The 13,451-nt window shown below is 42.8% G+C and overlaps 31 non-coding genes across 31 annotated transcripts; all 31 read left to right on the top strand.

Annotated features, from left to right (window-relative positions):
* Positions 1–38: 38 nt before the first annotated feature.
* On the top strand, positions 39–121 carry trnal-cag (transfer RNA leucine (anticodon CAG)). Its single transcript has one exon. It is a non-coding gene; the product is annotated as a tRNA-Leu (tRNA).
* An 848-nt stretch (positions 122–969) lies between these two features.
* Positions 970–1,052, top strand: trnal-cag (transfer RNA leucine (anticodon CAG)). Its single transcript has one exon. It is a non-coding gene; the product is annotated as a tRNA-Leu (tRNA).
* Positions 1,053–1,174: 122 nt separating this feature from the next.
* trnal-cag (transfer RNA leucine (anticodon CAG)) lies at positions 1,175–1,257 on the top strand. The gene has a single exon. It is a non-coding gene; the product is annotated as a tRNA-Leu (tRNA).
* Positions 1,258–1,427: 170 nt separating this feature from the next.
* On the top strand, positions 1,428–1,510 carry trnal-cag (transfer RNA leucine (anticodon CAG)). The gene has a single exon. It is a non-coding gene; the product is annotated as a tRNA-Leu (tRNA).
* A 530-nt stretch (positions 1,511–2,040) lies between these two features.
* trnal-cag (transfer RNA leucine (anticodon CAG)) lies at positions 2,041–2,123 on the top strand. Its single transcript has one exon. It is a non-coding gene; the product is annotated as a tRNA-Leu (tRNA).
* A 122-nt stretch (positions 2,124–2,245) lies between these two features.
* On the top strand, positions 2,246–2,328 carry trnal-cag (transfer RNA leucine (anticodon CAG)). Its single transcript has one exon. It is a non-coding gene; the product is annotated as a tRNA-Leu (tRNA).
* Positions 2,329–2,556: 228 nt separating this feature from the next.
* Positions 2,557–2,639, top strand: trnal-cag (transfer RNA leucine (anticodon CAG)). Its single transcript has one exon. It is a non-coding gene; the product is annotated as a tRNA-Leu (tRNA).
* Positions 2,640–3,174: 535 nt separating this feature from the next.
* trnal-cag (transfer RNA leucine (anticodon CAG)) lies at positions 3,175–3,257 on the top strand. The gene has a single exon. It is a non-coding gene; the product is annotated as a tRNA-Leu (tRNA).
* A 509-nt stretch (positions 3,258–3,766) lies between these two features.
* Positions 3,767–3,849, top strand: trnal-cag (transfer RNA leucine (anticodon CAG)). Its single transcript has one exon. It is a non-coding gene; the product is annotated as a tRNA-Leu (tRNA).
* Positions 3,850–3,971: 122 nt separating this feature from the next.
* On the top strand, positions 3,972–4,054 carry trnal-cag (transfer RNA leucine (anticodon CAG)). Its single transcript has one exon. It is a non-coding gene; the product is annotated as a tRNA-Leu (tRNA).
* An 848-nt stretch (positions 4,055–4,902) lies between these two features.
* trnal-cag (transfer RNA leucine (anticodon CAG)) lies at positions 4,903–4,985 on the top strand. Its single transcript has one exon. It is a non-coding gene; the product is annotated as a tRNA-Leu (tRNA).
* Positions 4,986–5,107: 122 nt separating this feature from the next.
* Positions 5,108–5,190, top strand: trnal-cag (transfer RNA leucine (anticodon CAG)). Its single transcript has one exon. It is a non-coding gene; the product is annotated as a tRNA-Leu (tRNA).
* Positions 5,191–5,360: 170 nt separating this feature from the next.
* trnal-cag (transfer RNA leucine (anticodon CAG)) lies at positions 5,361–5,443 on the top strand. The gene has a single exon. It is a non-coding gene; the product is annotated as a tRNA-Leu (tRNA).
* A 228-nt stretch (positions 5,444–5,671) lies between these two features.
* On the top strand, positions 5,672–5,754 carry trnal-cag (transfer RNA leucine (anticodon CAG)). The gene has a single exon. It is a non-coding gene; the product is annotated as a tRNA-Leu (tRNA).
* A 537-nt stretch (positions 5,755–6,291) lies between these two features.
* Positions 6,292–6,374, top strand: trnal-cag (transfer RNA leucine (anticodon CAG)). Its single transcript has one exon. It is a non-coding gene; the product is annotated as a tRNA-Leu (tRNA).
* A 122-nt stretch (positions 6,375–6,496) lies between these two features.
* On the top strand, positions 6,497–6,579 carry trnal-cag (transfer RNA leucine (anticodon CAG)). Its single transcript has one exon. It is a non-coding gene; the product is annotated as a tRNA-Leu (tRNA).
* Positions 6,580–6,749: 170 nt separating this feature from the next.
* trnal-cag (transfer RNA leucine (anticodon CAG)) lies at positions 6,750–6,832 on the top strand. Its single transcript has one exon. It is a non-coding gene; the product is annotated as a tRNA-Leu (tRNA).
* A 530-nt stretch (positions 6,833–7,362) lies between these two features.
* trnal-cag (transfer RNA leucine (anticodon CAG)) lies at positions 7,363–7,445 on the top strand. Its single transcript has one exon. It is a non-coding gene; the product is annotated as a tRNA-Leu (tRNA).
* A 122-nt stretch (positions 7,446–7,567) lies between these two features.
* Positions 7,568–7,650, top strand: trnal-cag (transfer RNA leucine (anticodon CAG)). The gene has a single exon. It is a non-coding gene; the product is annotated as a tRNA-Leu (tRNA).
* Positions 7,651–7,878: 228 nt separating this feature from the next.
* Positions 7,879–7,961, top strand: trnal-cag (transfer RNA leucine (anticodon CAG)). Its single transcript has one exon. It is a non-coding gene; the product is annotated as a tRNA-Leu (tRNA).
* A 535-nt stretch (positions 7,962–8,496) lies between these two features.
* Positions 8,497–8,579, top strand: trnal-cag (transfer RNA leucine (anticodon CAG)). The gene has a single exon. It is a non-coding gene; the product is annotated as a tRNA-Leu (tRNA).
* Positions 8,580–9,088: 509 nt separating this feature from the next.
* On the top strand, positions 9,089–9,171 carry trnal-cag (transfer RNA leucine (anticodon CAG)). Its single transcript has one exon. It is a non-coding gene; the product is annotated as a tRNA-Leu (tRNA).
* Positions 9,172–9,293: 122 nt separating this feature from the next.
* On the top strand, positions 9,294–9,376 carry trnal-cag (transfer RNA leucine (anticodon CAG)). Its single transcript has one exon. It is a non-coding gene; the product is annotated as a tRNA-Leu (tRNA).
* Positions 9,377–9,604: 228 nt separating this feature from the next.
* trnal-cag (transfer RNA leucine (anticodon CAG)) lies at positions 9,605–9,687 on the top strand. The gene has a single exon. It is a non-coding gene; the product is annotated as a tRNA-Leu (tRNA).
* A 537-nt stretch (positions 9,688–10,224) lies between these two features.
* Positions 10,225–10,307, top strand: trnal-cag (transfer RNA leucine (anticodon CAG)). Its single transcript has one exon. It is a non-coding gene; the product is annotated as a tRNA-Leu (tRNA).
* A 122-nt stretch (positions 10,308–10,429) lies between these two features.
* Positions 10,430–10,512, top strand: trnal-cag (transfer RNA leucine (anticodon CAG)). Its single transcript has one exon. It is a non-coding gene; the product is annotated as a tRNA-Leu (tRNA).
* Positions 10,513–10,736: 224 nt separating this feature from the next.
* trnal-cag (transfer RNA leucine (anticodon CAG)) lies at positions 10,737–10,819 on the top strand. Its single transcript has one exon. It is a non-coding gene; the product is annotated as a tRNA-Leu (tRNA).
* Positions 10,820–11,554: 735 nt separating this feature from the next.
* On the top strand, positions 11,555–11,637 carry trnal-cag (transfer RNA leucine (anticodon CAG)). The gene has a single exon. It is a non-coding gene; the product is annotated as a tRNA-Leu (tRNA).
* A 691-nt stretch (positions 11,638–12,328) lies between these two features.
* On the top strand, positions 12,329–12,411 carry trnal-cag (transfer RNA leucine (anticodon CAG)). Its single transcript has one exon. It is a non-coding gene; the product is annotated as a tRNA-Leu (tRNA).
* A 530-nt stretch (positions 12,412–12,941) lies between these two features.
* trnal-cag (transfer RNA leucine (anticodon CAG)) lies at positions 12,942–13,024 on the top strand. The gene has a single exon. It is a non-coding gene; the product is annotated as a tRNA-Leu (tRNA).
* Positions 13,025–13,146: 122 nt separating this feature from the next.
* On the top strand, positions 13,147–13,229 carry trnal-cag (transfer RNA leucine (anticodon CAG)). The gene has a single exon. It is a non-coding gene; the product is annotated as a tRNA-Leu (tRNA).
* Positions 13,230–13,451: the final 222 nt, after the last annotated feature.

The raw sequence follows: 13,451 nt of genomic DNA, 5'->3' as shown, positions 1-13,451 counted from the left end.
GTCTTTATAAAGTATGTCTGAGCTTCATGCAGACAACAGTCAGGATGGCCGAGCGGTCTAAGGCGCTGCGTTCAGGTCGCAGTCTCCCCTGGAGGCGTGGGTTCGAATCCCACTTCTGACAGAAGTATTTTGCATAATACCATTTCAATGTCTTTATAAAGCAGTCTTAGGTGATGTGTTCAGGTCGCAGTCTCTCCTGGAGGCATGGGTTCGAATCTAATTTCTGACTAGATTAATTTTCCCTTATTCCATTTCATTGTCTTTATAAAGTATGTCTGAGCTTCAATCTCAGTTCAAATGTTTTGGTTTAATAATCTAAATTGAAGAGCTAATCTTCACACAGATAGCAGTCAGGATGGCCGAGCGGTCTAAGGCGCTGCGTTCAGGTCGCAGTCTACCCTGGAGGCGTGGGTTCGAATCCCACTTCTGACAGGAATATTTTGCCTTAATTCCATTTCAATGTCTTTATAAAGTATGTCTGAGCTTCCATGTGAAAATTCAAATGTTTTGGTTAAATCATCTAAACTGGAGAGCTAATCTTCCCACACACAACAGTCAGAATGGCCGAGCGTTCTAAGGCGCTGCGTTCAGGTCGCAGTCTCCCCTGGAGGCGTTGTTTTGAATCCCACTTCTGACAGTATAATGTTGCCCTTTTTCCATTTAAATGTCTTTATAAAGCAGTGTTAGGTGATGTGTTCAGGTCGCAGTCTCCCCTGGAGGCGTGGGTTCGAATCCCACTTCTGACAGGATAATGTTGCCCTTTTTCCATTAATAATGTCTTTATAAAGCAGTGTTAGGTGATGTGTTCAGTCTCTCCTGGAGGCATGGGTTCGAATCTCACTTCTGACAAGATTAATTTTCCATTATTCCATTTCATTGTCTTTATAAAGTATGTCTGAGCTTCAATCTCAGTTCAAATGTTTTGGTTTAATAATCCAAACTGAAGAGCTAATCTTCATGCAGACAACAGTCAGGATGGCCGAGCGGTCTAAGGCGCTGCGTTCAGGTCGCAGTCTCCCCTGGAGGCGTGGGTTCGAATCCCACTTCTGACAGGAATATTTTGACTTAATTCCATTTCAATGTCTTTATAAAGTATGTCTGAGCTTCCATGTGAAAATTCAAATGTTTTGGTTAAATCATCTAAACTGGAGAGCTAATCTTCGCACAGACAGCAGTCAGGATGGCCGAGCGGTCTAAGGCGCTGCGTTCAGGTCGCAGTCTCCCCTGGAGGCGTGGGTTCGAATCCCACTTCTGACAGGATAATGTTGCCCTTTTTCCATTAATAATGTCTTTATAAAGCAGTGTTAGGTGATGTGTTCAGTCTCTCCTGGAGGCATGGGTTCGAATCTCACTTCTGACAAGATTAATTTTCCATTATTCCATTTCATTGTCTTTATAAAGTATGTCTGAGCTTCATGCAGACAACAGTCAGGATGGCCGAGCGGTCTAAGGCGCTGCGTTCAGGTCGCAGTCTCCCCTGGAGGCGTGGGTTCGAATCCCACTTCTGACAGGATAATGTTGCCCTTTTTCCATTTAAATGTCTTTATAAAGCAGTGTTAGGTGATGTGTTCAGTCTCTCCTGGAGGCGTGGGTTCGAATCCCACTTCTGACAGGAATATTTTGCCTTAATTCCATTTCATTGTCTTTATAAAGTATGTCTGAGCTTCCATGTGAAAATTCAAATGTTTTGGTTAAATCATCTAAACTGGAGAGCTAATCTTCCCACAGACAACAGTCAGGATGGCCGAGCAGTCTAAGGCGCTGCGTTCAGGTCACAGTCTCCCCTGGAGGCGTTGTTTTTAATCCAACTTCTGACAGGATAATGTTGCCCTTTTTCCATTTATAATGTCTTTATAAAGCAGTGTTAGGTGATGTGTTCAGTCTCTCCTGGAGGCATGGGTTCGAATCTCACTTCTGACAAGATTAATTTTCCATTATTCCATTTCATTGTCTTTATAAAGTATGTCTGAGCTTCAATCTCAGTTCAAATGTTTTGGTTTAATAATCCAAACTGAAGAGCTAATCTTCATGCAGACAACAGTCAGGATGGCCGAGCGGTCTAAGGCGCTGCGTTCAGGTCGCAGTCTCCCCTGGAGGCGTGGGTTCGAATCCCACTTCTGACAGGAATATTTTGTCTTAATTCCATTTCAATGTCTTTATAAAGTATGTCTGAGCTTCGATATGAAAATTCAAATGTTTTGGTTAAATCATCTAAACTGGAGAGCTAATCTTCACACAGACAACAGTCAGGATGGCCGAGCGGTCTAAGGCGCTGCGTTCAGGTCGCAGTCTCCCCTGGAGGCGTGGGTTCGAATCCCACTTCTGACAGAAGTATTTTGCCTAATTCCATTTCAATGTCTTTATAAAGCAGTCTTAGGTGATGTGTTCAGGTCGCAGTCTCTCCTGGAGGCATGGGTTCGAATCTAATTTCTGACTAGATGAATTTTCCCTTATTCCATTTCATTGTCTTTATAAAGTATGTCTGAGCTTCAATCTCAGTTCAAATGTTTTGGTTTAATAATCTAAATTGAAGAGCTAATCTTCACACAGATAGCAGTCAGGATGGCCGAGCGGTCTAAGGCGATGCGTTCAGGTCGCAGTCTCCCCTGGAGGCGTGGGTTCGAATCCCACTTCTGACAGGAATATTTTGCCTTAATTCCATTTCAATTTCTTTATAAAGTATGTCTGAGCTTCCATGTGAAAATTCAAATGTTTTGGTTAAATCATCTAAACTGGAGAGCTAATCTTCCCACAGAAAACAGTCAGGATGGCCGAGCGTTCTAAGGCGCTGCGTTCAGGTCGCAGTCTCCCCTGGAGGCGTTGTTTTGAATCCAACTTCTGACAGGATAATGTTGCCCTTTTTCCATTTAAATGTCTTTATAAAGCAGTGTTAGGTTATGTGTTCAGGTCGCAGTCTCCCCTGGAGGCGTGGGTTCGAATCCCACTTCTGACAGGATAATGTTGCCCTTTTTCCATTTATAATGTCTTTATAAAGCAGTGTTAGGTGATGTGTTCAGTCTCTCCTGGAGGCATGGGTTCGAATCTCACTTCTGACAAGATTAATTTTCCATTATTCCATTTCATTGTCTTTATAAAGTATGTCTGAGCTTCAATCTGTTCAAATGTTTTGGTTTAATAATCCAAACTGAAGAGCTAATCTTCATGCAGACAACAGTCAGGATGGCCGAGCGGTCTAAGGCGCTGCGTTCAGGTCGCAGTCTCCCCTGGAGGCGTGGGTTCGAATCCCACTTCTGACAGGAATATTTTGCCTTAATTCCATTTCAATGTCTTTATAAAGTATGTCTGAGCTTCCATGTGAAAATTCAAATGTTTTGGTTAAATCATCTAAACTGGAGAGCTAATCTTCGCACAGACAGCAGTCAGGATGGCCGAGCGGTCTAAGGGGCTGCGTTCAGGTCGCAGTCTCCCCTGGAGGCGTTGTTTTGCCCTTTTTCCTTTAAATGTCTTTATAAAGCAGTGTTAGGTGATGTGTTCAGGTCACAGTCTCCCCTGGAGAAGTTGTTTTTAATCCAACTTCTGCCAGGATAATGTTGCCCTTTTTCCATTTATAATGTCTTTATAAAGCAGTGTTAGGTGATGTGTTCAGTCTCTCCTGGAAGCATGGGTTCGAATCTCACTTCTGACAAGATTAATTTTCCATTATTCCATTTCATTGTCTTTATAAAGTATGTCTGAGCTTCAATCTCAGTTCAAATGTTTTGGTTTAATAATCCAAACTGAAGAGCTAATCTTCATGCAGACAACAGTCAGGATGGCCGAGCGGTCTAAGGCGCTGCGTTCAGGTCGCAGTCTCCCCTGGAGGCGTGGGTTCGAATCCCACTTCTGACAGGAATATTTTCTCTTAGTTCCATTTCAATGTCTTTATAAAGTATGTCTGAGCTTCGATGTGAAAATTCAAATGTTTTGGTTAAATCATCTAAACTGGAGAGCTAATCTTCACACAGACAGCAGTCAGGATGGCCGAGCGGTCTAAGGCGCTGCGTTCAGGTCGCAGTCTCCCCTGGAGGCGTGGGTTCGAATCCCACTTCTGACAGAAGTATTTTGCATAATACCATTTCAATGTCTTTATAAAGCAGTCTTAGGTGATGTGTTCAGGTCGCAGTCTCTCCTGGAGGCATGGGTTCGAATCTAATTTCTGACTAGATTAATTTTCCCTTATTCCATTTCATTGTCTTTATAAAGTATGTCTGAGCTTCAATCTCAGTTCAAATGTTTTGGTTTAATAATCTAAATTGAAGAGCTAATCTTCACACAGATAGCAGTCAGGATGGCCGAGCGGTCTAAGGCGCTGCGTTCAGGTCGCAGTCTACCCTGGAGGCGTGGGTTCGAATCCCACTTCTGACAGGAATATTTTGCCTTAATTCCATTTCAATGTCTTTATAAAGTATGTCTGAGCTTCCATGTGAAAATTCAAATGTTTTGGTTAAATCATCTAAACTGGAGAGCTAATCTTCCCACACACAACAGTCAGAATGGCCGAGCGTTCTAAGGCGCTGCGTTCAGGTCGCAGTCTCCCCTGGAGGCGTTGTTTTGAATCCCACTTCTGACAGTATAATGTTGCCCTTTTTCCATTTAAATGTCTTTATAAAGCAGTGTTAGGTGATGTGTTCAGGTCGCAGTCTCCCCTGGAGGCGTGGGTTCGAATCCCACTTCTGACAGGATAATGTTGCCCTTTTTCCATTAATAATGTCTTTATAAAGCAGTGTTAGGTGATGTGTTCAGTCTCTCCTGGAGGCATGGGTTCGAATCTCACTTCTGACAAGATTAATTTTCCATTATTCCATTTCATTGTCTTTATAAAGTATGTCTGAGCTTCAATCTCAGTTCAAATGTTTTGGTTTAATAATCCAAACTGAAGAGCTAATCTTCATGCAGACAACAGTCAGGATGGCCGAGCGGTCTAAGGCGCTGCGTTCAGGTCGCAGTCTCCCCTGGAGGCGTGGGTTCGAATCCCACTTCTGACAGGAATATTTTGACTTAATTCCATTTCAATGTCTTTATAAAGTATGTCTGAGCTTCCATGTGAAAATTCAAATGTTTTGGTTAAATCATCTAAACTGGAGAGCTAATCTTCGCACAGACAGCAGTCAGGATGGCCGAGCGGTCTAAGGCGCTGCGTTCAGGTCGCAGTCTCCCCTGGAGGCGTGGGTTCGAATCCCACTTCTGACAGGATAATGTTGCCCTTTTTCCATTAATAATGTCTTTATAAAGCAGTGTTAGGTGATGTGTTCAGTCTCTCCTGGAGGCATGGGTTCGAATCTCACTTCTGACAAGATTAATTTTCCATTATTCCATTTCATTGTCTTTATAAAGTATGTCTGAGCTTCATGCAGACAACAGTCAGGATGGCCGAGCGGTCTAAGGCGCTGCGTTCAGGTCGCAGTCTCCCCTGGAGGCGTGGGTTCGAATCCCACTTCTGACAGAAGTATTTTGCATAATACCATTTCAATGTCTTTATAAAGCAGTCTTAGGTGATGTGTTCAGGTCGCAGTCTCTCCTGGAGGCATGGGTTCGAATCTAATTTCTGACTAGATTAATTTTCCCTTATTCCATTTCATTGTCTTTATAAAGTATGTCTGAGCTTCAATCTCAGTTCAAATGTTTTGGTTTAATAATCTAAATTGAAGAGCTAATCTTCACACAGATAGCAGTCAGGATGGCCGAGCGGTCTAAGGCGCTGCGTTCAGGTCGCAGTCTACCCTGGAGGCGTGGGTTCGAATCCCACTTCTGACAGGAATATTTTGCCTTAATTCCATTTCAATGTCTTTATAAAGTATGTCTGAGCTTCCATGTGAAAATTCAAATGTTTTGGTTAAATCATCTAAACTGGAGAGCTAATCTTCCCACACACAACAGTCAGAATGGCCGAGCGTTCTAAGGCGCTGCGTTCAGGTCGCAGTCTCCCCTGGAGGCGTTGTTTTGAATCCCACTTCTGACAGTATAATGTTGCCCTTTTTCCATTTAAATGTCTTTATAAAGCAGTGTTAGGTGATGTGTTCAGGTCGCAGTCTCCCCTGGAGGCGTGGGTTCGAATCCCACTTCTGACAGGATAATGTTGCCCTTTTTCCATTAATAATGTCTTTATAAAGCAGTGTTAGGTGATGTGTTCAGTCTCTCCTGGAGGCATGGGTTCGAATCTCACTTCTGACAAGATTAATTTTCCATTATTCCATTTCATTGTCTTTATAAAGTATGTCTGAGCTTCAATCTCAGTTCAAATGTTTTGGTTTAATAATCCAAACTGAAGAGCTAATCTTCATGCAGACAACAGTCAGGATGGCCGAGCGGTCTAAGGCGCTGCGTTCAGGTCGCAGTCTCCCCTGGAGGCGTGGGTTCGAATCCCACTTCTGACAGGAATATTTTGACTTAATTCCATTTCAATGTCTTTATAAAGTATGTCTGAGCTTCCATGTGAAAATTCAAATGTTTTGGTTAAATCATCTAAACTGGAGAGCTAATCTTCGCACAGACAGCAGTCAGGATGGCCGAGCGGTCTAAGGCGCTGCGTTCAGGTCGCAGTCTCCCCTGGAGGCGTGGGTTCGAATCCCACTTCTGACAGGATAATGTTGCCCTTTTTCCATTAATAATGTCTTTATAAAGCAGTGTTAGGTGATGTGTTCAGTCTCTCCTGGAGGCATGGGTTCGAATCTCACTTCTGACAAGATTAATTTTCCATTATTCCATTTCATTGTCTTTATAAAGTATGTCTGAGCTTCATGCAGACAACAGTCAGGATGGCCGAGCGGTCTAAGGCGCTGCGTTCAGGTCGCAGTCTCCCCTGGAGGCGTGGGTTCGAATCCCACTTCTGACAGGATAATGTTGCCCTTTTTCCATTTAAATGTCTTTATAAAGCAGTGTTAGGTGATGTGTTCAGTCTCTCCTGGAGGCGTGGGTTCGAATCCCACTTCTGACAGGAATATTTTGCCTTAATTCCATTTCATTGTCTTTATAAAGTATGTCTGAGCTTCCATGTGAAAATTCAAATGTTTTGGTTAAATCATCTAAACTGGAGAGCTAATCTTCCCACAGACAACAGTCAGGATGGCCGAGCAGTCTAAGGCGCTGCGTTCAGGTCACAGTCTCCCCTGGAGGCGTTGTTTTTAATCCAACTTCTGACAGGATAATGTTGCCCTTTTTCCATTTATAATGTCTTTATAAAGCAGTGTTAGGTGATGTGTTCAGTCTCTCCTGGAGGCATGGGTTCGAATCTCACTTCTGACAAGATTAATTTTCCATTATTCCATTTCATTGTCTTTATAAAGTATGTCTGAGCTTCAATCTCAGTTCAAATGTTTTGGTTTAATAATCCAAACTGAAGAGCTAATCTTCATGCAGACAACAGTCAGGATGGCCGAGCGGTCTAAGGCGCTGCGTTCAGGTCGCAGTCTCCCCTGGAGGCGTGGGTTCGAATCCCACTTCTGACAGGAATATTTTGTCTTAATTCCATTTCAATGTCTTTATAAAGTATGTCTGAGCTTCGATATGAAAATTCAAATGTTTTGGTTAAATCATCTAAACTGGAGAGCTAATCTTCACACAGACAACAGTCAGGATGGCCGAGCGGTCTAAGGCGCTGCGTTCAGGTCGCAGTCTCCCCTGGAGGCGTGGGTTCGAATCCCACTTCTGACAGAAGTATTTTGCCTAATTCCATTTCAATGTCTTTATAAAGCAGTCTTAGGTGATGTGTTCAGGTCGCAGTCTCTCCTGGAGGCATGGGTTCGAATCTAATTTCTGACTAGATGAATTTTCCCTTATTCCATTTCATTGTCTTTATAAAGTATGTCTGAGCTTCAATCTCAGTTCAAATGTTTTGGTTTAATAATCTAAATTGAAGAGCTAATCTTCACACAGATAGCAGTCAGGATGGCCGAGCGGTCTAAGGCGATGCGTTCAGGTCGCAGTCTCCCCTGGAGGCGTGGGTTCGAATCCCACTTCTGACAGGAATATTTTGCCTTAATTCCATTTCAATTTCTTTATAAAGTATGTCTGAGCTTCCATGTGAAAATTCAAATGTTTTGGTTAAATCATCTAAACTGGAGAGCTAATCTTCCCACAGAAAACAGTCAGGATGGCCGAGCGTTCTAAGGCGCTGCGTTCAGGTCGCAGTCTCCCCTGGAGGCGTTGTTTTGAATCCAACTTCTGACAGGATAATGTTGCCCTTTTTCCATTTAAATGTCTTTATAAAGCAGTGTTAGGTTATGTGTTCAGGTCGCAGTCTCCCCTGGAGGCGTGGGTTCGAATCCCACTTCTGACAGGATAATGTTGCCCTTTTTCCATTTATAATGTCTTTATAAAGCAGTGTTAGGTGATGTGTTCAGTCTCTCCTGGAGGCATGGGTTCGAATCTCACTTCTGACAAGATTAATTTTCCATTATTCCATTTCATTGTCTTTATAAAGTATGTCTGAGCTTCAATCTGTTCAAATGTTTTGGTTTAATAATCCAAACTGAAGAGCTAATCTTCATGCAGACAACAGTCAGGATGGCCGAGCGGTCTAAGGCGCTGCGTTCAGGTCGCAGTCTCCCCTGGAGGCGTGGGTTCGAATCCCACTTCTGACAGGAATATTTTGCCTTAATTCCATTTCAATGTCTTTATAAAGTATGTCTGAGCTTCCATGTGAAAATTCAAATGTTTTGGTTAAATCATCTAAACTGGAGAGCTAATCTTCGCACAGACAGCAGTCAGGATGGCCGAGCGGTCTAAGGGGCTGCGTTCAGGTCGCAGTCTCCCCTGGAGGCGTTGTTTTGCCCTTTTTCCTTTAAATGTCTTTATAAAGCAGTGTTAGGTGATGTGTTCAGGTCACAGTCTCCCCTGGAGAAGTTGTTTTTAATCCAACTTCTGCCAGGATAATGTTGCCCTTTTTCCATTTATAATGTCTTTATAAAGCAGTGTTAGGTGATGTGTTCAGTCTCTCCTGGAAGCATGGGTTCGAATCTCACTTCTGACAAGATTAATTTTCCATTATTCCATTTCATTGTCTTTATAAAGTATGTCTGAGCTTCAATCTCAGTTCAAATGTTTTGGTTTAATAATCCAAACTGAAGAGCTAATCTTCATGCAGACAACAGTCAGGATGGCCGAGCGGTCTAAGGCGCTGCGTTCAGGTCGCAGTCTCCCCTGGAGGCGTGGGTTCGAATCCCACTTCTGACAGGAATATTTTCTCTTAGTTCCATTTCAATGTCTTTATAAAGTATGTCTGAGCTTCGATGTGAAAATTCAAATGTTTTGGTTAAATCATCTAAACTGGAGAGCTAATCTTCACACAGACAACAGTCAGGATGGCCGAGCGGTCTAAGGCGCTGCGTTCAGGTCGCAGTCTCCCCTGGAGGCGTGGGTTCGAATCCCACTTCTGACAGAAGTATTTTGCATAATACCATTTCAATGTCTTTATAAAGCAGTCTTAGGTGATGTGTTCAGGTCGCAGTCTCTCCTGGAGGCATGGGTTCGAATCTAATTTCTGACTAGATTAATTTTCCCTTATTCCATTTCATTGTCTTTATAAAGTATGTCTGAGCTTCAATCTCAGTTCAAATGTTTTGGTTTAATAATCTAAATTGAAGAGCTAATCTTCACACAGATAGCAGTCAGGATGGCCGAGCGGTCTAAGGCGCTGCGTTCAGGTCGCAGTCTACCCTGGAGGCGTGGGTTCGAATCCCACTTCTGACAGGAATATTTTGCCTTAATTCCATTTCAATGTCTTTATAAAGTATGTCTGAGCTTCCATGTGAAAATTCAAATGTTTTGGTTAAATCATCTAAACTGGAGAGCTAATCTTCCCACACACAACAGTCAGAATGGCCGAGCGTTCTAAGGCGCTGCGTTCAGGTCGCAGTCTCCCCTGGAGGCGTTGTTTTGAATCCCACTTCTGACAGTATAATGTTGCCCTTTTTCCATTTAAATGTCTTTATAAAGCAGTGTTAGGTGATGTGTTCAGGTCGCAGTCTCCCCTGGAGGCGTGGGTTCGAATCCCACTTCTGACAGGATAATGTTGCCCTTTTTCCATTAATAATGTCTTTATAAAGCAGTGTTAGGTGATGTGTTCAGTCTCTCCTGGAGGCATGGGTTCGAATCTCACTTCTGACAAGATTAATTTTCCATTATTCCATTTCATTGTCTTTATAAAGTATGTCTGAGCTTCAATCTCAGTTCAAATGTTTTGGTTTAATAATCCAAACTGAAGAGCTAATCTTCATGCAGACAACAGTCAGGATGGCCGAGCGGTCTAAGGCGCTGCGTTCAGGTCGCAGTCTCCCCTGGAGGTGTGGGTTCGAATCCCACTTCTGACAGGAATATTTTGACTTAATTCCATTTCAATGTCTTTATAAAGTATGTCTGAGCTTCCATGTGAAAATTCAAATGTTTTGGTTAAATCATCTAAACTGGAGAGCTAATCTTCGCACAGACAGCAGTCAGGATGGCCGAGCGGTCTAAGGCGCTGCGTTCAGGTCGCAGTCTCCCCTGGAGGCGTGGTTTCGAATCCCACTTCTGACAGGATAATGTTGCCCTTTTTCCATTTAAATGTCTTTATAAAGCAGTGTTAGGTGATGTGTTCAGTCTCTCCTGGAGGCGTGGGTTCGAATCCCACTTCTGACAGGAATATTTTGCCTTAATTCCATTTCATTGTCTTTATAAAGTATGTCTGAGCTTCCATGTGAAAATTCAAATGTTTTGGTTAAATCATCTAAACTGGAGAGCTAATCTTCCCACAGACAGCAGTCAGGATGGCCGAGCGGTCTAAGGCGCTACGTTCAGGTCGCAGTCTCCCCTGGAGGCGTGGGTTCGAATCCCACTTCTGACAGGATAATGTTGCCCTTTTTCCATTTAAATGTCTTTATAAAGCAGTGTTAGGTGATGTGTTCAGTCTCTCCTGGAGGCGTGGGTTCGAATCCCACTTCTGACAGGAATATTTTGCCTTAATTCCATTTCATTGTCTTTATAAAGTATGTCTGAGCTTCCATGTGAAAATTAAAATGTTTTGGTTAAATCATCTAAACTGGAGAGCTAATCTTCCCACAGACAACAGTCAGGATGGCCGAGCAGTCTAAGGCGCTGCGTTCAGGTCACAGTCTCCCCTGGAGGCGTTGTTTTTAATCCAACTTCTGCCAGGATAATGTTGCCCTTTTTCCATTTATAATGTCTTTATAAAGCAGTGTTAGGTGATGTGTTCAGTCTCTCCTGGAGGCATGGGTTCGAATCTCACTTCTGACAAGATTAATTTTCCATTATTCCATTTCATTGTCTTTATAAAGTATGTCTGAGCTTCAATCTCAGTTCAAATGTTTTGGTTTAATAATCCAAACTGAAGAGCTAATCTTCATGCAGACAACAGTCAGGATGGCCGAGCGGTCTAAGGCGCTGCGTTCAGGTCGCAGTGTCCCCTGGAGGCGTGGGTTCGAATCCAACTTCTGACAGGAATATTTTGCCTTAATTCCATTTCAATGTCTTTATAAAGTATGTCTGAGCTTCGATGTGAAAATTCAAATGTTTTGGTTAAATCATCTAAACTGGAGAGCTAATCTTCACACAGACAACAGTCAGGATGGCCGAGCGGTCAAAGGCGCTGCGTTCAGGTCGCAGTCTCCCCTGGAGGCGTGGGTTCGAATCCCACTTCTGACAGAAGTATTTTGCATACTTCCATTTCAATGTCTTTATAAAGCAGTCTTAGGTGATGTGTTCAGGTCGCAGTCTCTCCTGGAGGCATGGGTTCGAATCTAATTTCTGACTAGATTAATTTTCCCTTATTCCATTTCATTGAATCCCACTTCTGACAGGAATATTTTGCCTTAATTCCATTTCAATGTCTTTATAAAGTATGTCTGAGCTTCCATGTGAAAATTCAAATGTTTTGGTTAAATCATCTAAACTGGAGAGCTAATCTTCCCACACACAACAGTCAGAATGGCCGAGCGTTCTAAGGCGCTGCGTTCAGGTCGCAGTCTCCCCTGGAGGCGTTGTTTTGAATCCCACTTCTGACAGTATAATGTTGCCCTTTTTCCATTTAAATGTCTTTATAAAGCAGTGTTAGGTGATGTGTTCAGGTCGCAGTCTCCCCTGGAGGCGTGGGTTCGAATCCCACTTCTGACAGGATAATGTTGCCCTTTTTCCATTAATAATGTCTTTATAAAGCAGTGTTAGGTGATGTGTTCAGTCTCTCCTGGAGGCATGGGTTCGAATCTCACTTCTGACAAGATTAATTTTCCATTATTCCATTTCATTGTCTTTATAAAGTATGTCTGAGCTTCAATCTCAGTTCAAATGTTTTGGTTTAATAATCCAAACTGAAGAGCTAATCTTCATGCAGACAACAGTCAGGATGGCCGAGCGGTCTAAGGCGCTGCGTTCAGGTCGCAGTCTCCCCTGGAGGCGTGGGTTCGAATCCCACTTCTGACAGGATAATGTTGCCCTTTTTCCATTTAAATGTCTTTATAAAGCAGTGTTAGATGATGTGTTCAGTCTCTCCTGGAGGCGTGGGTTCGAATCCCACTTCTGACAGGAATATTTTGCCTTAATTCCATTTCATTGTCTTTATAAAGTATGTCTGAGCTTCCATGTGAAAATTCAAATGTTTTGGTTAAATCATCTAAACTGGAGAGCTAATCTTCCCACAGACAACAGTCAGGATGGCCGAGCAGTCTAAGGCGCTGCGTTCAGGTCACAGTCTCCCCTGGAGGCGTTGTTTTTAATCCAACTTCTGACAGGATAATGTTGCCCTTTTTCCATTTATAATGTCTTTATAAAGCAGTGTTAGGTGATGTGTTCAGTCTCTCCTGGAGGCATGGGTTCGAATCTCACTTCTGACAAGATTAATTTTCCATTATTCCATTTCATTGTCTTTATAAAGTATGTCTGAGCTTCAATCTCAGTTCAAATGTTTTGGTTTAATAATCCAAACTGAAGAGCTAATCTTCATGCAGACAACAGTCAGGATGGCCGAGCGGTCTAAGGCGCTGCGTTCAGGTCGCAGTCTCCCCTGGAGGCGTGGGTTCGAATCCCACTTCTGACAGGAATATTTTGTCTTAATTCCATTTCAATGTCTTTATAAAGTATGTCTGAGCTTCGATATGAAAATTCAAATGTTTTGGTTAAATCATCTAAACTGGAGAGCTAATCTTCACACAGACAACAGTCAGGATGGCCGAGCGGTCTAAGGCGCTGCGTTCAGGTCGCAGTCTCCCCTGGAGGCGTGGGTTCGAATCCCACTTCTGACAGAAGTATTTTGCCTAATTCCATTTCAATGTCTTTATAAAGCAGTCTTAGGTGATGTGTTCAGGTCGCAGTCTCTCCTGGAGGCATGGGTTCGAATCTAATTTCTGACTAGATGAATTTTCCCTTATTCCATTTCATTGTCTTTATAAAGTATGTCTGAGCTTCAATCTCAGTTCAAATGTTTTGGTTTAATAATCTAAATTGAAGAGCTAATCTTCACACAG

This window comes from Callionymus lyra, chromosome 3 (genome assembly GCF_982586985.1).
Source record: "Callionymus lyra chromosome 3, fCalLyr1.hap1.1, whole genome shotgun sequence".
NCBI classification, from domain to species: Eukaryota; Metazoa; Chordata; class Actinopteri; order Syngnathiformes; family Callionymidae; genus Callionymus; species Callionymus lyra.
The sequence above is the reverse complement of the archived record's forward strand: the minus strand, read 5'-3'. Positions and strand labels throughout refer to the sequence as shown.